This window comes from Elephantulus edwardii, unplaced genomic scaffold, assembly GCF_000299155.1.
Source record: "Elephantulus edwardii isolate Elephantulus edwardi_28Jun2011 unplaced genomic scaffold, EleEdw1.0 scaffold00026, whole genome shotgun sequence".
Lineage (NCBI taxonomy): Eukaryota > Metazoa > Chordata > Mammalia > Macroscelidea > Macroscelididae > Elephantulus > Elephantulus edwardii.
In genome coordinates this window covers 17,090,203-17,110,524 of record NW_006399776.1, presented here as the reverse complement: position 1 = coordinate 17,110,524, position 20,322 = coordinate 17,090,203, and the positions used below count along the sequence as shown (strand labels likewise).

At 38.8% G+C, this 20,322-nt stretch overlaps 1 protein-coding gene across 1 annotated transcript in view; it reads left to right on the top strand.

The window, feature by feature from the left end:
• Positions 1-20,322, top strand: part of AVEN (apoptosis, caspase activation inhibitor) — a 167,782-nt gene that overhangs the window by 50,365 nt on the left and 97,095 nt on the right. The gene's annotated exons all lie outside the window — the stretch shown is intronic.

Sequence of the window (20,322 nt, the reverse complement as noted above, 5' to 3'; positions counted from 1 at the left end):
GTTGGAACCAACCCATAGCTGACCCTCCAGTCGGTCTTCAGAGGCAGTAAATTACAATGGAGGAGGTTGCCCATTCTTCTCCTGTGCAGGATTGAATGATGTGCTTTTGGGATTGCAGCACATTTTTTACCACTAGGTCACCAGATATAATATTTATAATTTTAACTATTTAGAATAAATTTTAATAAGCTTATTAAAATAGGCAAAGGATACCAACAGTCTGAAGACCTCAAATGTAGACCAGCCAGCACAGATCCTATAGGATGCTGTAATATGTAAGGGCACAGATGCTGTTACAGAAAGAAACAGCAAGACTTTATTGTGCTAATGAGTAATTAGGATCCTCTGGAATGTCGTATGTTGTATTGCTAACTGAAAGTTGGTGGTTCAAATCCACAAGCTCCTCTAAGAGTGAAAGATGGGCAATGTCCACCAATTAAGGATTATAGCTTTAGAAACTGTGTAGAGGGTTTCTGTGAGTTGAAATGGACTTGATGGCCATGAGGTTGATTTTGGTGTGGCTTTTGAGGAGTCCCTGTTGTTAGGTGCTATTGATTTGACTCAGTGTAAAGCAGATCTACAACCTAACCTACCTTTGCCTTCCTCATCGTCTGATTTTTGTTCCAGTCACTGTGTCAATCCATATGGTTAAAGTACTTGGCTGTTAACCAAAAGTTTAGAAGTTGAGTCCATCTAGAACTGTTTTGGAAGAAAAGCTTGGCTCTCTACCTTAGAAAAAGCAGTGGCTAAAAAACCCCTTCGGAGCATAGGTCTACTCTGACACACATAAAGGGCCTTGGGTTTGAACTGATTTGATGGCAACTGTTGCTTATTCTTGACATTTTTATGGTTTGTGAACATCAAGCTTATGATTTTTGGTTTGGATTTTATATTGTAATCACCATCTGAGATGTGCAATGCTCTTTTCATTCTTTGGAAAGCTGTGGAAAGACACTTTTCAGTGCCTGTTTCAATAACTTCTCTAGGTAAGAAAGAGAATGATTATGAAGATGTCGACAGTGATAACTGTGCAGTTATTCACTTCAATTGAATGAAAATCTAATACGATTCATAAACTTTTAACTCAAAAAATAAAACCTCCCACATCCACCTCATTCAAGAAGAGTTGAGTTTGAAGGACTGGAAGCAGATGGAAAACTCTTGCTTTCTAATAATGAAGTTGGATACTCTGATGTGTTTGTGTGTCCTTGGATTAATTTTGAAAAAGTCTTTATAAACACGGATCATGTCATACTTGGTGCTCTTACGTATATATAGCTCTCTAACTGTAGTGCTGTAGTAGACGTTCAAATAGAATTATTGGATGATTGACAAATTCTTATCTACACTATTTTCCTCAGTTGGACAGTTTCATTTCCACATCCAGTTTAATTACCTCAGAAAATTAGGTAAAATTGTGTTGTCACACAAAACTTAGTGCATGTTTAATCTCTGCTGATTTTTCCATTTATGTGGGTTGGAAGCCATTTTTAAAAAAGACTTTGATACTATTGCATGATTTATGTAATTTTGTATCTTTTCATGGATTTATTGTAATTTTTTTTCCATGGAGAAGGTTGGTATCTGACTCAGAAACAGAAGAAACCCTGAAATTGCAGTGAATAAGACATAATTTCTTCTTTCCCTCAAACAGTAAATACTACAGGTGTTACCAATTATAGACAAGCACTTGGCACTTAAGCTTGATAGACTGCAAAATGGGATACATTTCGAAGTCATCTTCCAAAAGTTTGGGGATAAATTGTAAGATAGATGGTTGTCCTCCTTTGTGCTTGAGTCTTTCACTTCCTCCATCTGTATCCCTAAACCCCAGAATGAAGTGTTTTGTTCTGATGTGCAAATAGAACTGACTCATTTTGCTAACTAAAGATAAGGTTACTACCTCTTCCAGTTGCATGCTGCTGTTATCTCTGTATCATCCACTTCTGTTGCCGAAGAGAGTATGGATTATCCCCATAGACTGCCAGGAAACCAGGACTGCCACAGAGGAAGTGTAACCAGTGTGCTCGTTAGGGCCAAGGAGGGTAAAACTTCATCTCATTCTATGGACATGTTGTCAGGAAAGATTATTCCTTGGAAAAAGATATGCTGAGAAAAGTGGAGAGTCAGTGAAAGAGAGAACCCTCAACACTATGGATTGACAGAGTGACTCTAACAGTAGGCTTAGACATATTAGCGAGTGTGAGGATATAGCTCAAGATATGACACTGCTCAGATCTGTTGTTCATCAAGTTGCTTTGAGTTGTAGCTAGATGGCACTGAACAACAGCAACGTAGGCTCTGATTCCTAAAGTTATTCTAGATTTAAAGTTTCGTTCTTTACTTTGCATAGCCATATAAACCATGGGTGATTTAGAGATTTGCTATTGAAATTAAATGGATATTTGAGTTATAGAGCTTTGCTTACTTGGATAGAGATAGTGAATTGTGTGTGGTCGGTGTTTTAGGAAATCAATGTATAAAATTGGTCTTATCTGACTTTATAGAGTTGAGAGTGAGTTCTCTGAGAAACATATGTATTCTGTTCGGTTAAGATACTTTTTTTTTTTACTTTGTAATCTACATATCAAACTTTCCACTTGTGTTAGTATGATCTTTCTTAAACAATTCTTCTTAAAGTCATTCTGAATTCGTTATATGTATGGTACTGTACAAGTAGCCTGGCTGGTAGGACTTTGAAAGTGTTACTTTTCTCCATCTTCTATTTTATTTGTTTCCTTGCTATGTGACAGGTTAATTCCTGTTATGGAGGATAGAAATGCTTGTAGTGTGACATGGGATAGCCACCAGTTTCATTTTGCCGAAGGAATATCTCACAACTCTCATAACCTTTGACATAGAATGATCGGATTTCATGGAAGTAATTAAAATGAAGATAAGTGATAACTTAAAAAAAACTTATTGGCTACATATTTGAAAAGATTATGTTTAGGAAATACAAAGAATAATCTTAACACTATATGTGTATCTATTTTAAAATAAAGGGAGCTCTGGTGGCCTAGTGGCTTTGCAATCCCAAACAATTTCTATTTTTTCTTTTTTTTATTGTTGTAAAAATATAGGTAACACAACACTTACCATTTCAACAGTTTTTACATGTAAAATTCATTGAAACAAATTCTATCAACCATTTAGTATTATTGTTACAGATTTCAGTCTAGACACATTTATGGAACAATTTGTGGGTTTTTGGGGCACTATGCTAGGATCTTGGGAGAGGAACAAGATTATTTGATTCCTGCCTTTGAGGAGCTTTCAGGCTACTAGAATGGATGATATGTAAATATGTGATCAACACCTAATAGAGGTGCTTAGAATGTAGGAGAACAAGAGCAGAATGGTATCCTGCTTGGGGAAATCTGTGCAGCAAGAGAGTCCTGGGTAATGTTTATCTTAAGTTTTGTGTAAAATAGGCTCAAGGAGGAGAGAGAGGCACTAGACAAGAATGTTTGAAGTAGAGAGAGAAAGTGATCAACAATGTTCAATGCTCAAGAGAAGTAAAATAGGAAGAAGATTAAAAATTCAAGTTGTTTTGGCCCAGGACTCATTTTAGTGAGGACAATTCCAGTGGAACAGTGGATACAGATGCAAGAGTGTAAGCTTTAAAGAATGAATGAAAGGAAAATGGGTTTAGAGTAAGTGTAGGTGGTTGTTTTATTCAGTTTGTTGGAAGAGGAGAAGCCAGAGTCTGATGGAACTCAAGGGAAGGGCGTGCATGCATGTATGGTATGTTTAAAATGTTACAGAGATTGAGAGACTTGAGCCTCTTGGTTAATTGAGGAGAACAAGCCACAGAGCTTGAAATTGAGGGTAGAAGAAAGAGAGAGAATAATCTGTAGATCAAAGTCTGAAGGAAAGCAGATGAGGATAATAAGATAAATAATTCATACCTTCACTCATTTTGTTTTGTATTTTCACTCTTTATCATTTGGGACCCTAGGAACAATGTTAAGCTCACCATCAAATCAGAGATATTGTGGACATAAAATCTGTAGCATAATTCCTGATAAAAGCCTGCTGTTACGTTCAATATGAAGTGAATTTAAAAAGAGTAATTTAGAAAATGTGCAGAGAAGTTACAGAATTATTGGAGTTCTGAGAAAAAGATGCACTGGAAGAGATGAATGCAGAGCTGGTATTTGAGAAAGTGTCTGGTAGTAGATGAGGAAATGGTTTCTTATTTATGTGAAACCATTTGGGCAAAGTGTAAGTAATGTTGATGAGCAAGGCCTTCACAGGTTGGATAAGAACAGAAGAGTGTGGGCTCAGAAATATTGAGATTTGAAAGGAGATAGGCATTAGAAGGGAATTAATGAAGGTTTTTGAAGGCCTGGTGGTAAGAAACTGTACTGCAATCCCAAAGACATGTAGTTCAAACCCACCAGATGCTTCGTGGTAGAAAGATAGGCAGTCTCCTTCTGTGCTATTAAATTGTCTCTGAAAACCTGGTGAGGGTTGGCTGGGGGTCAGTTCCTACTCGATGGTACACAACAACAATCTTTAGCCTTTATTTTTGGTTCAGAGAGTAATAGCTATCAGTACTAAAAAAGATAAAGTAATTGTTAAGCAATTATTATAGGAATATTGTGTACAGTTTTAAGGCAGGTGGAGTCGAGAGACTAAATAAGATTTATCTCCTTCCCACATGGTGGTATTTAGAAAGATTTTGGTTCTGGAGATGTGATATCACATACGGCTTCCTCTCACAAATTTACCTTAGTTTTGTTGTGCTTGATTGGGGCTGTCTAGTCATAGAGACACTTTGATTCACCCTTTCCCCCCCATAAAAATAGTTGTCAACTTGACTAAATCATATGTTTCTGTGATTTGGAAGTTATATAATGATAGGTTTATCTCCCATGATGGAGTATATAATTATCCTTTATTTGTAATACTTTGTAAAGCTTAGTAGAGTTCTGGTAGTGCAGAGGTTGATGGTTTAAATCCATCTGCTGCTCTGGAGAAAGATGAAGTCATTCCACATCCATAAGGGTTTATAGCCTGAAGGGAAGTTGTTAGGTGCTGTCTAATCAACTACAACTTATAGCCACCCTATGCATGAATCCTGCTTCATCTTGGGGTCTATCTCACTGTCTCTGACACACCTACCCTCATTACTGCAGTTACTGTGTCCATCTCATCAGAGTCTTCCTCTTCCATGCTGTCTTTTGAGCCTTCCAAGTATGATATCCTTCTCCAAACACTGTTCTCTCCTGACTACATGCCCTAAATATATGGGATGGAGTCTCAAAATCCTTATCTCCAGGGAGATTTCTGGTTTCACCTTCTCCAGGACAGATCTGTTACTTTTCTTGGCAGTGCATGGTATGTTCAATAGTCTTCTCTAGCACCACAAGTCAAAGGTGTTGAGGAATGTTGGGGAGGAAGGTAGTGCCTCTGGCCAGGACGGGTCGTCTGAGCTCCAGACAAATGCAAGCCTCCAAACGGCCTTTATGGGATAAAGCTCTCCTGTGTTTGGCTTTACCTGCTTGAGAAACCTCGCCACCTGGGAAGACGGCTGCTGCATCTGTTGATCTGGGAGTGGTCCGCACAAGGCTGAGGTTTCCCCGACCAATCCACATGTCCCACGTCTGTAAGCCCACCCTATCTTGTTTCTCTGTGTATATAAATGCAGTACTTATCCCAATAAAATGGAGCTGGATTGACTCTCTGATCCTCTCCCATAGTGTTGTATTTCTGTTGTGCTTATTCCCATCAGGGTATCGCTGTAGTTTGCTGGCAAACAGACAGCAACACAAAGGCATCAATTCTTCTTTTATCACCCTTGATCATTGTCCAGCTCTCTGATGTGTAGCAAGTAATTGAAAAAATTATGGCCTGAATCAGGAGCACCTTAATGAAGTAGGTTTTCTTAATCTTGACCTCTGTAAGCAGGAGTGGCATCCACTTCCTAAACAACATGCCTCCAGAAACTCTATGAACTTTGATAAATGTCAGTAGTTGTAGATGAGCTTCAGGCCTTTTATTCATAGGGTCTCTATGAGTTGTGCTCAACTTGAAGGCAATCAACAACAACAACTATGTAAGTTAATAAGGCAAGATTAGGTTATATTTGTTGTGATAATAAGGCATGTGTTAAGCTGGGAGGCATCCCCTTACTCAGGTCACAGTCTTGACTAGATATGAGGCATTTCCTTAGGGTATGACCTAGTTCACCTTTTATCTAACATGAGAGAAAGGAGAAAGAAACAGAAGTAGGGACCTAACTATATCAACAAAAATGAGGTGGGAGCCTAGTATGTTCTTTGGACCTGGGGTCCCTGCACTGAGAACCTCTTAGTCTCAGGAAGACTGATGCTAAGACACAAAGACCATGGACTAGAGCTGACAGAGAGAGCCTGCTCCCAGAACTAGCACCCCAGCTTCAGACTTCTAGCCTCTGAAACAGTGTGAGAATCAATTTCTGTTTGTTAAAGCCATCCACTTGTGGTATTTCTCGTATAGCACCACTAGATAACTAAGACGGGGTCTTTTTCAGTAATCCAGAAATGATGAAAGCTTCAGATGAGACAAGGAGGGCAGAGAAAATCAGCTTTCCTCATAATGCTCGTCTTATCGTATTTCCTTGGAGGGAAAGCTGTTTCTGTGGTAACATAACCAGCCGATAAGACCATTATTAAGGAAAGGAAGCTTGCTGTTACAGACTGAGTGTCCCTTGTGGTTGCACCCAGAGATAAAGTAGTGGTTTTATGACAAAATTGATGTTGTGCTAAAAGACCCACCAGAAAGTGTTACTCTTACTGTTGAGGAAATTACCCCCTCAGGTGCTGTGATTACAGAGCCACTTCTCAGAACTGAATCCAGCTGGTCAGCAGGTAAATCTTTAGAATTTGTAGTGGTCACTTTGTTTATATCAGTGATGATAACTTTTCTTTCATTGGTTGCATGTCTAGTACTTGGGGAAGCTTTTGTTCAGTCCTGTTGATCTGGATAGTTTTTCCCTGTTTTATACTCCAGGCTCATGTGTCCCTCATGGGAACAGGGGTCTCTCTACCTGCAGGTAGAATGGAATGGCATTTCTATCTTTTTTTACTTGTTTCTCACCTTGCAAAATAACTTTTGACTGATTGAGCGTTATCTTGATTCATAGTAACTTCTGCTCCTAAGTACCATGTATGGCTGTTGTTCTGTGTGATTACAATTATGGAAACCTTTCCCAGAGAAAGTTCAGTCCAGAGGGAGCCCATTTTCCTCCTACAATTTAGCGGGTAATTGAGGAGAACTGCAGAACTGGTCAATTCATTGCACATATAATAGACTTTTAATACAGATTCAGGTGTTGCAGCTTTCTCTGATCTGCTTAAGAACAGAGAGCACAGCATAATAAATCTTTATATTACCTTTCAGTTACACTGTCTGATTGCTGCTTTATAAGTGTTCCCTGCATTTGGCTGGGAATGTGAGAAATGTTAAGACCTAGGCCTGGGTATGTTTTGTGAGTCGCATATGGAGCTGTGTGTGGTTTTGGTAATGTCAATTCAGTAAAGTAAATATACAATGTAAGTTTTCCTTAAAAGATTTAAGATTTCATCTTAAAAGATGAAGTGATTAAAAAAATTTTAAAACCAATGTATCATAGTGTCACATCTTACATCTCTGTGGGCATGTAAAAATAAAAAGACCACTTCAAGTAAATTTTTATTTTTGTGGTAGACCTCTAGTGAAAGGAATCTTTTGATAGAAACTTTTGAGAAGCTCTAATTTGAGTTTTTGTGCATCATGTATGTGCAGATAAAGAACATCTTCCCAAAGCAGCATGTTGCCACCAAGCATAACTTCATTAAAAAACTCATTATATGCACTTGGTGCTATAGTAGAAGAGTGAAGTCCAGTAGAGGAGAAAGCCAACAGCAGAAGACTTCCTAAAAGTGATGTGTTGAATGTGAGTATGAAGGTGGAATGATGGAAAGGAAGACTAAAACGTGTTAATATAAAGAAAGGTAGAAAAATGTTAGGATAATTATAAAAATTAGAAGCTGACAGTGGCTGCCATCAATGCAGCTTTATCTGGTAGTAGCTGTGATTGGAAGTAGTGACTGTGAAGCTAAGTCTTATTTGTGATTGTGATCAAAATCTGCTAGTCATCAAATGAATGCCATCATGACTTGTGGCACAAAATTCCTTACTGGATTACAAAAAGATAAATACCATTTTGCTATTTATTTTCCTAGGACCAGGTGCTTTTGATTATTGTGAGTTAAGGAAGGAAGAACTCTTTCTGTGAAAACACAATGCTAATATACCTTTAGGACGGTGTATGTATACATGTAAAGGGTATTGTGAAGTCTTTTTGATTATAGAAAGTTTTAAACCAGAGGATATCATTAATAAACTTTAGATTTTAGAAAGATTAAATCTGAGAACTGCGTGTATGTATTTATGTGCCACTCATGTAATAATCACATATAATAAAGCCCACAAAAGCACAGTCCTGGGGACTTCCCAGACATAACCGACAGTCTCATAGGATTGGTTCAGTGGATTTGAAGTCTTTGGACCATGAATGAGTCTACTCTCCGAGTTGGCAAGAAAAATCCATAAAGTTTATGCTCCACATCTTAGATCAGGAAGTAGCTTCAGGTTCTTAAAAGTTTGCAAGCAGCTATCAAAGATTCAAATATTGATTTCTAAAACTCTGGAGCAGACGAGAAAGGAGAAAACCAAAGATTCAAAGAAGAAGCTGGTCCAGAAGACTGCTTGTTTGAACAACAACCTTCCTTATCTATCTGGAGGTGAGAAGAAATATGTGCTGTCTGGCTAACAGTACCAGCTCTTCTGACCAAGGACACAATAGGTAAAAGAAAATTGTAAAAAGAAAATAATTCAGACTCTTGAATAAATAATTCATAAATTATTGATGAGTTAATTCTTCTAGCATCATTATAGGAGTCCCACTCAGCTATGTGGCAAAAATCAAAGCCAGTAGTTCTCTTTCACTAATTGCCCTCGAGTTGGAACCAACCCGTAGCTGACCCTCTAGCAGGTTCTAAGAGGCCATAAATTTCAAGTGAGGAGATGGAGATGTTCCTTCTTTTCCCCCAGAATCAGCTGATAGAGTCAAACTGCCCACTTTTTGCATGGAAGTATAACTCCCTACCCACTGGATCACCAGAGAACCTTGGTCAATGGCTAAGAAGGTGATTTTGAGTCCATTGTTCCACAGATACTCTTTGAACCTGGATCTGATTTCATCCCTGAAGGTCTCCTTTCAGCTGAATAACAGCTAATGAGGAGGATGTTGTTGTTAGACGCTAGTGAGTTAGATATTTAAAGGCTGTAAATTGCATGGGAGAAGATTGCCCATCTTTCTCCTATCCAGAGTTTTCGACTGTCTGGAGTTGCAGCTGTATAATTTGAACCACCTGTGTTTGGGTTGGCTGCACAACTCCTAACCCACTAGGCCACCAGAGCTCCCTGTGCTGTTATTTTGCTGTCAAGTCAGAATTGACCTATTACTGACTCCACAACAGATTTTCAGAGGCAGTAAATGGGCATGAGAAGAGATTGCTCATTCTTCTCCAGCAGAGCATCTGATGAATTCAAACCACATAGGTTTTCAGTGCAATTTATTACCACTAGGCCACCAGAGCTCCCTAGGTTCATAAAATATGATCACTTGTTAGTATTGTACCCCTTTAAAATAATTGTATTAGACAAAATGGTAAATATTTACCCTAAAGCAATGAAGGGTAGATTAGGGGAGTTAGGGAAGCTAGATTAAGAGAAGCAAAACAACCAGAACAGAAATGATGAGAACATTGACACATTGTGGAAAATGTAAACAGTGTCATTAAATAAGGCGACTTGACGACATATAACAACATCACTAAATAATATGTTTGTTGTTATGTGCCATCAAGACACCTACAATTCATATTGACCTTTTGAACAATAGCTCTGAACCCTACCCTATCTTGAGCTAATTTCATTGTCTCTAGCACATCTGTACCTGTTGCCACAGTCACTGTGTCAATATATCTCATCCAGGGTCATCTTCTCCTGCACTGACCATCCATCCATCCAAGCATGTGATGTCATTCTGCAGAATTGGTACCTCTTGGCAACATGCCCAAAGTATGTGAAACAGAGCTTTACAATCTTTGCCTCCAAGGAGCAACTTGGTTTCATCCTCTCTAGGACAGACCTGCTTGTTCTCTTGGCAAACAGTCAAGAGCTGTTCAGTACTCTTCTCCAGCATCACATCTCAAAGGCATTGATTCATCTTCTGTCTTTCAGATACATAGCAAGTAATTGACAATACCATGGCTTAGATCAGGTGCACCTTAGTCTCCACACTGACATCATTGTTTCTTAGCACTTTGGAGAGGTCCTTGATTTTCTCAAAGCAATTCATCTTTTGATTTTCTGACTGCTAGTGCCAAGAGTGTTGATTGTGAAGTAAAACATGCTGAAATTGTTAACAACCTCAATTTATTCTCCAACTATCATGGTGCTGCAAGTTGGCTCAGTGGTGAAAATCTTTGTTTTCTTGATGTTGAGATGCAATTCATGTTGAAGACTACAGTCCTTGACCTTCTGGAGCAAATGCTTTGAGTCCTCCTCAATTTCAGCAAGCAAGATTGTGTCATCTGCATGATACAGGGTCTTGGTGGGTCTTCCTCTGATCCTGATGCTACATTCTTTTTCTGGGAGACAAGTCTCTTGAATGATTTGTTTCACATATAGATTGAAAAGATATGATGAAAGGAGAGTGTGCATAGAAATTGTTAAATGTATTGGAGAAGGTACAATACGTATCTGTTTTACTTTTAGAAGTTCATGGGATATTCAATGCTGTTCTCCAACACCACAACTCAAAGACATCAATTTTTCTTCTCAGTTTGATCATTAAGGTGCACCTGATTTAAGGCATAGTCTTTTCAGTTATATTCTATGCATCTGAGATTTGAGTAATGAGTAAGGATGACAACTTAACTATGAATATATATGGAGCTCTGGTGGTTTAGTGGCAAAAATCTGTGCTGTAATTCAGAAGGCACATGGTTTGAGGCTGGGAGAAGGATAAGCAGTCTCCTCCTGTGTAATTAACTGCCTCTGAAAACCTGCCAGAGGGTCAGCTATGGGTCAGTTTTGACTCTTACCTATCTGTCTGTCTGTCTATTAAAATGAAAGTGGGTTTTTTTTAAAAAAAATTTATTTTATTTTATTATTGTGTGTGTGTGTGTGTGTGTGTACCGTTAAATCAGATCTGACTGGTACAGGAGGAGATTTTTCCTCCTTCTCCAGCAGAGCATCTGGTGGATTTGAACTGTGCACCTCTGGTATTGCAGTACACCTCCTTGCGACTAGGCCACCAGAGCTCGCCAAAGTGTTGTTTTTTTTTTTTTTTTTTTAAATAAACACATGCACAGGCATACATATGCACAAACTTGGTGACACAGAGGGTGAGTTCTTGCTTAGCTCCTAACTGAAGGTTGGAGTCTATCATTTGCAACTTGGGAAAAAGATGTGGCAATCAGCTTCAGCCTTGGAAACCTTGAGAGGCCATTCTCTGTCCAGTAGTGTCACTATGAGTTGGAATGAACTCTCTGACATGTATATATAACCCATCTTCCATTTCAGCATTTTTCATCCTTGAGTATAAACTCAGTGACATTATTATTAGCTAGCATTTTGGTTACTAGAAAAGGGACTGGCATGCCTCAGACTTTACATATATCTGACAATCTCTTTTATAGCAAAGAGATGTCAGCAGAAAACTGTCTCAAGATTTTCAGTTTATGCATTTTGAGTTCAAAATAGGAGAAAAATTTATTCATTCAAGTGTCTCCATAGTGCCTGAGTGCCTACATATTATTGCCGTGGAATCACAACATTTGGGAATTGTAAGGCCTTAATGATTGTCTTTTTTACTTCCTTCTTCTCACAAATGAATAAACTGAAAATCCACAGTGCTTTATGAATTTGAAGTGTACAGGGTTATTTCTGAGTAAATGTTACTTGAAACTTGTCAGGAGCTCAGGTGTCATAGTGTATTGTGTGTTGTGCTGCTAACCAAAGGCAGCAAGAGGGAGTTGAATCTACTAGTTACTCCATATGTAAAAGATGGACATTCACTTCCCATTAAGATTTATGGCTGTGGAAGCCTGATTGAGCTTACAAGTAGTTAGAATTGACTGAGTGGCAGGGATTATTATTTTTTCTTTTATTATTATTATTATTTTTTTAACAATATGTATCAAAGGAGTCCTGGTGGCACCATAGTTAAAGGACTGGACTTTAAACAACAACTCATTGGTTGCAATCCACCAGCCCCTCTGAGGGAGAAATAGGAGTTCATTTGTTTTTGTAAAGATTTGTAGCATTGGAAAAATCTATGGGATAATTTTACTCTATAGGAATCTTGTTGATGTCACTGGGTTTGCATTTGGTATTTTGCTGCAGGCAGTGTGCTAATCTGCTTACCTACATTATTTCTTCTACTTTTTTACTCAACCCTATGAAGTAAGTTGTGGTACTGGAGAAGAGTATTGAACATAGCACAGGCTGTCCTGGAGGTGAAACCAAACTGCTTACTTTGAAGCTCTGTCTGATTTACTTTGGACATGTTTCCAGAAGGGACCAGTCCTTGGAGACATCATGCTTGGAAGTGTGAAAGGACAGTGCAGGAGAGGAAGACTGTTGATGAGATGAATTGACACAGTGACTAAGGTTATGGGGGCAGGTGTGTCAGAGATGTAAGACTGGCTCAGAATATGGCAACGTCCAGAGCTACTATGTGTAGGGTTGCTATGAGTTGCAGGCAACTTAACAACATGTAATAACAACAACAACATGAAGTAAGTGAGCTCATTTACCCTTTACAGAGAGGAAACGGAGATGTAGGACTTAGTCCCTTGCTCAGGGTTGCACAATCAAAAATTTGTGGAGCTCAAATTTAGAACTGAATCTGCCTGATTGTAGAGGGCAGAAGTCCCCCCCTCCCCCAGGTTATTCTAACGCTATTAATTTGTAACCAGGACATGAGGTAAATACACTGTATTCATATTGTTTCTATAGTGCATTGATTTTCCAATGCTGAGAGTATTCATCATTTACTACTGTGTCATCCCCTTCAGGGAGGATGTTAACAAGCTGCTTTCCAGTTCACTTAATAATAAGGTCTCAGTGAAGGGAACCAGTTGACATATGTGATACTCGGAATAATTGCCCAAGGTTATTTTGAGCTAGATCAATATAAAAAGTAAACTAAATAAACAAACAGAAAACAAGTCTAGGGGTTAATAAGACTTCATGTATTGCCTCCCCCCCCCCCATTTGCAAATTCTTTGCTGTTCTTCAGGTTCCTGGAGGAATTTCTCAAAATCAATACAGTGTCTGAAGATCATTTTCATCATGTTATCTGACTTTCATCAGATGCTTTTCCTGAGTAACAGAGTGAACCTTGGCAGTAACAGAAGCAAGATTTCTTTAGCAAAGAGAATTCCTATTCTCAGATCATTTTTTTAAAAAACAGTATGGGTTTTCTCTTTTCGTTACCTTTGCTAATGTTCACTTTTAACCGAAGAAGCTTTAAAACCTAAGATGGGGTCTTGTCTTTAAAAAAAGCACCGAACAAAACACCCCCAAACCCCTACAATCTAAACCTTAATTTAGGGTAAAAATAACTTATTAACTGACTTGGTGGCTTTAAAAAAATCCAAATAATGTCTTAACGGTTTTCTCTTTAAATTTCCTTTCCTTTTCATGTTGTCTGATACAATTAATATGTTTTAAGGCTTATAGCCATAAAAAGTATGTTTGCTATATATACATTTAATAGATTTTCATATTTACTATTATGTATTTAGTCTGGGTTTGGATGACATTTTTTGTTAGAAAAGATAAATCTCTCATAAGTGTCTGGGCAAGTTTGAATTTTTGAAGTTATTTTTGAGGCAGATTTATTTGATTCCTCCAAAAACAAAGGTTCCTTTCTTCTAAAATTTCATTATTTTTTGCAATTGTTGTTGTTATGTGCCTTCAAGTTGCTTTGTGACTCATAGTGACCCTATGTACAACAGCCCTAAACCATGCTCTTTCTCTTGCCCGTCTTCTCTCCCTGACACACCTATCCCCATTACCCCGGTGACTGAATCAATTCATGTCAAGGATCTTCTTCTCCTGCACTGTCCCTCCACCCTCCCAAGCATGATGTCCCTTTCCAAGGACTATCCCACCTTGCAGCATGTCCAGAGTATGTCAGACGGAGCTTCAGAATCCTTGCTTCCAAGGAGCAGCCTGGCTTCACCCCCTCCAGGATGAACTTGTTTGTTCTTCTAACAGTCCATGGTATATTCAATACTCTAAAGCTCAAAGTCATCAACTCTCCTTCTACCATCCCTAGACATTGCCTAGCGCTCTGATGCATAGCCAGTAATGGCAAAGACCATGGCCTGTATCAGGCACACCTTAGTCTCCAGATTGACATTGTTGCTCTTCAGTACCTTGGAGAGGTCTCTGACAGTAGACTTTCCCAGTGCAATTCAACTTTTCATTTCCTGGCTGCTGGTACCAAGAGTGTTGAGTGTAGAGCCAAGCAAACTGAAGCTGTCAACAATCTCAATCTCTTTACCATCTATCACGATGCTGCCAATTGGCCCAGTGGTGAGAATCTTTGTTTTCTTGATGTTGAGCTTCAATCCATACTGAAGGCTACAGTCCTTGATTTTCTGCAGCAAGCACTTCAGGTCCTCCTCAGTTTCAGCAAGCAGGGTTGTTTCATCTGCATAACACAGACTGTTGATAAGTCTACCTCCAATCTGGATGCTATACTTCTCCTCATAGAGCCCAGCCTCCCAGATAATCTGTTCCACATGTAGATTGAAAAGATATGGAGATAGGACACATTCTTGACACACAACCTTCCCAATTTTGAACCATGCAGTGTTTCCTTGCCCTCTTCTGACAGCTGCCTCCTGGTCCAAGTATAGGTTTAGCATAAGCACAATCAAGTGTTCTGGGATTCCCATTCTTCTCAGAGTCAGCCACAGTTTGTTGTGATCCACACAGTCAAATGCCTTTGCATAGTCAATGCAACACAGATAGACATTCCTCTGGTACTCTCTTCTTTCAGCCAAGATCCATCTGACATTAGCTATAATATCTCTAGTGCTTTGGCCTCTTTTAAATCCAGCCTGCACTTCTGGCAGCTCTCTGTTGATGTGCTGTTCCAGTTGTTTTTGGATGAGCTTCAGCAGAATCTTGCTTGCATGTGATATCAATGATATTGTTCAATAATTTCCACATTCTGTAAGATCACCTTTCTTTGGAATGGGAACAAATATAGATCTATTCCAGTCAGTAGGCCAGGTGGTTAACCTCCAGATTTCTTGGCACAACTTGGTGAGCATGTCCAGGGCAGTATCTGTTAGTTGAAATATGTCAATCGGTATGCCATCAATTCCTGGGGCTTTCTTTTTTGCCAATTCTTTCAGAGCAACTTGAACTTCCTCCTTTATCATGAATGACAGGCTCTTGCTCATACATTGTTTCATGAAATTCTTCTGTGTCCATCAATTCCTTTTGGTACAATGACTCTATATACTCTTTCCATCTTCTTTTAATGCTTTCTGCATCATTAATATTCTGCCCAAAGCATCATTAAGTATTGCATCTTGAGGTTTGAATTTGTTCTTCAGTTCCTTCAGCTTAAGAAATGCTGAGCGAGTTTGGCCTTTGTAATTTTCTTACTCTAGCTGCTTGCACATTTCATTGTAATTATACATAGCAAAATAAACACTTTGTACTTGTGTGATCAATACTTTTCACCTTCATCTCAGTTGCTCTTCTACCATTAACATAAACTCACTTCCTTTTAAGTTTTCTACCTAACTTTTCATGTTGCTGTCAATTTCTTATATGCAGTGCTCAAGACAGATACTGCATAAGAGTTAAGCTAACCTTTTTATTCAGCTGTTCCACTACTGGCAATATATTCTAAAGAAACCAGAGCTGTGATTCAGACAAATGCATGCCCACCCATGATTTTTTTTTTCTGTGTTGTTCGCAGTAGCAAAGAGATGGAAATAGCTCAACTGCCTGTTGAGAATGGGTTTAAAACATGTGGTACATTCCCACAACAGAATATTATGCAGCATTGGAAAACAATGAACTTGTAAAATGCTACACATATGGGTGAGTCTGAAAGACTGTATGCTGAGTGAAATATTTCAGTCACTAAAGGACAAATACTGCATACAACCACTGTTATATAATAGGATTGGCATGAAGAGAAGATTGGAGAACAGGAAAAGAGTGGATAGATAATAAATGCAACACTGCAATTGAAAATGGAAAGGACTGTCTGAAAGGAATGTATAATTAGGCATTACATGTGTGATAATTAACAATCTGGAATAAGAGATGCATTACAAAGTGAATTGGGGGAGGGGAAAATGTGATCAATGAATGAATGAAAACGAAGCCTTTCTGTAAACTTTCATTAAAATCACAATGGGGAAAAAAGACCCTAGGGGAGCTCAGGTGGCCTAGTGCAATGAAGCTGCACTACAATCCCAGAGGTGCTTGATTTGAATCCACCAGATAGACTGCTGGAAAAGGAGGGGCAATTTCCTCCTGTACCAGTCAGATCCAATTTGATGGTACATGCACAAAAAATAGTAAAATAAAATAAAAAGACCCTAAGAAATTATTTTTGATTTAGGGTTTAAAGACCATCCCAGGAAGTAGTTTTAGGAGTTGATGGTACCAGAAAGTCTGGTATCTATGAGAATTCGAAAATCTGTTCTGCATTTCCCCCTTTTCATTAGGAATATTTATCAGAATGTTCATTCATGGTAACCAGCACCGTCCAGTTCTGCTGGTCTCCAGGCAGAGTGGGCTGTTGTGCATGGAGGGAATTAACCACCACCCCACAGCCGCCTCCTGTCCGATTCTCCTGATTGCCCTGCTGCTCCAGGCTGCTAGAGATGAGTTGTGCATTGAGTGGCCACTCATACAACTTCTCTTTTCTAGATGCCTTGCCACCAAAAGAGTTACTATTTGGACTGCATGTGACTTAGTTGCAGTGAGCTTTTTATCTTTTAGCTTTTAAAGAAGGATAAGATTGAGTTTTCTCACCGAGACCTTCTTCCCAGCCGGTGGCAATATGTGATACAATCATGCTACAAAGTGAGTGAATCATAAGTTATATCTCATGAGTTTTGTAAAAATAACTGGGAAATAGAATTTTGTGAGGCAGAATGTTGTAATTCTAATAGCTAGCTCCTTTCACTAGATGGGGTTTATATTAGATGCTGTTGAGTCTAGTATGACTCATAGTGATCCTATGAACAACACATCTGTCCAATCCACCATCCTCATCATCCCTGATAATCGGCGCACTCATTGCTGTAGACACTTTATCAGTCTATTTTATGGAGTCTTCCTCTCCTTCACTGACCCTCCATCTTTCCAAGCATGATATCCCTTTCCTGGGAATAGCCTGTCCTAAAAAACATGCCCACTGTATGTGAGACAGAGCTTCCCCATTCTTGCCTCCGAGGAGAAAACTGGCTGTATGTTTTCCAAAACATAATTTGTTCCTTTGGCAGTACAGGGGATATTCAGTACTCTTCTCTGACATAACAATAGAATATGAATATATGAATATAGTAAAACTGGAAGTTGTGAAAAATGAAATGGAACTAAGTGGGAAGGGGGTATAATTTCCAGTTAGATTTTTTTTAAAACAATTTTTTCTTATTTCCATTCATTGATTGTTGCACTTTTCTCCCTGCTCCTTCTTTCCCTCCCCCCCCCCAGTTCTCTCTTCTCTTTGAAAAGTAAGAGAAACATTGTTTCATTGTTATACAATCCCTCCCCCCAAGTCCATTCCACCATGCAGCCTTTGTTCTGGACTCCTGTCATGACAATAATACTTAATCACATATCCCATTTAAACAGTTTTCTCCCTCATCTGTTTCAATGTAGTATACATTATCCCATCTTTCTCAGTCTCCCCCCCTCAACCTCGAGGTCAGTCCTGTTTTACAACAGTGGCACTATGCAGTATTTGTCCTTTTTGTGACTGAGATATTTCACTTAGCATAATGTCCTCCAGGGTCACCCATTTTGAATAATATTTCATGAGTTCCTTGTTTTCAGTGCAGCATAGTATTCCGTTCTGTGACTATACCACAGCTTCTCAAGCCATTTGTTTGTTGATGGGCATTTGGGTTGTTTGCAACTCTTTGCTGTTGTGAATAAAGCTGCGATAAACATGGGTGTGCATATATCTGCTTGGGTGGCAGTTATGGTTTCTTTGGGGTATATTCCCAGTAGTGGAATTACTGGGTCAAATGGTATTTCTATTTTCAACTTTTTGAGAAAGCGCTGTACTTGCCTTCCCGGTGGTTGCACCATTTTACACTCCCACCAACAGTGAATAAGGGTTCCAGTTTCTCCACAACCTCGCCAGCATTTGTTGCTTGCTGTTCTGTTAAATTTTGCTATTCTTACTGGAGTGAGATGATATCTCATAGTTGTTTTGATTTGCATCTCTCTTAGAGCTAGGGATTTTGAACATTTCTTCATGTGTTTGTTTGCCATTGGAATGTCATCTTTGGTGAAGTGTCTATTCATATCCTGTGCCCAATTTTCAATTGGGTTGTTTACCTTTATCTTGTTGTGGTGCTCAAGTATCTTATAAATTCTAGATATAAGTCCTTTATCTGACCAAATACTTTTTCCCAGTCTGTGGTTTCCCTTTTCACCCTGTTGGAGAAGTTTTTGGATGTTCATAGGGATTTCATTCTTAGAAGATCCCATTCATCTATTTTATCCTCTCCTGCTTGTAGATTTTTCAGGATGCTTGGAAGACTGCTTATGTTGTGGATTAGGACTTCCACATTAGTTCTTCCAAACTTTCCTTCAATGAAGTTTATAGTCCTTGGTTTTAGTCCTAGGTCCATGATCCACCTTGAGTTGGTTTTTATGTATGGAGTGAGGTGTGGATCTTGCTTGAGTCATCTGCAGATAGTTTTCCAATCTTGCCAGCACCATTTGTTTAAAAAGCTATCATTTCCCCATTTAACTGATTTCATCTCTTTGTAAAAAATTAGTTGACCATAGGTAGATGGGCTGATTTCTGGGTTCTCAGTTCTATGCCATTGATCTTTGTGTCTGTTATTGTACCACTACCATGCTGTCTTGACCACCACAGCAGTGTAGTAGGATTTGAAATCAGAGTGAAATGCCTCCTACCTTGTTTCTATTTTTAAGAAGTGCTTTGCTTATTCGGGAAAAGGCAGTCTCCAGTTAGTATTTTATAGTAGCATTTGTTAAAGATATGGACAGGGTATTCTTTTTTATCATAGTGATAATAAACTAGGTTCCTCTGCTGCAGTTTCACATCTTCTCATGATTATTGACATATTGTAGGCTTTTGTTACTGGCCAATATATGGTGGCTGTTAGTTCTTGCCTATTGTGAGCCCATTTTTGAACACACTTTCTATGGATCCTTGTACTTTCAGTGGGCATTAGAAAAACAGACTGAAACTTTGATGGAAGATGCCTTATTCTTGTAATCCTTAAGCAATTTGTGGCTTTACTGAGTATCAGACCCACTTTCTTTCCTGTACCTAATAGGATTCTGTTTGTGGAAAAAAATAAGGTTCTTCCAGAAGAGCCATTCATGGAGACAGAAGTTGAAGTAAAGAGAAAAGCAGAAAGTTATTATATATTGGTATTTAGGAGGTAATATATGGATATCCCAGTCCGACTCCCTGCCTTGAAGATTGTGTATGTAGTCTTCAAGCCCTACCACTGGTTTCTTGGAAGAATGATGGATAATCTCCTCTCATGTGATTTATAGCCTTAGCTTACATAGGAGAAATATAGGATGGTAGAATATGTGAGAACTGCCACTATTGCTTCCCTCATCCAGGTGTTTGGGCCTGTGATTGTAATGTGGCATAATGTGACCCCATCCTAGGCAAACATCATCAAAGGGCGTCCGGTCAATAAGGAAGCTCTTCTTAGCCTAGAAGCCACTCTTCATGGTGAAAAGAAAAGTCACTCCTTTTCAAAATGTTATAGAAAGAATATAATGCTGTGGTCTCAAGAGCCCTTGAGTGACCTGTCACTCATGTTGTTGTTGATTGCTGTCGAGTTGAGTAATACCCATAGCGACTCTATGAACAAAAGATATAATGCCTTTCCATAATAGTAGTCCTTTCTTCAAGTTCATAGAATTTCCATAGGCATGTGGTTTAGGAAGCGGATGCCACTCCTTCTTCTAAATCTGTTTTACATCTGGGAGCTCCACCACACACTG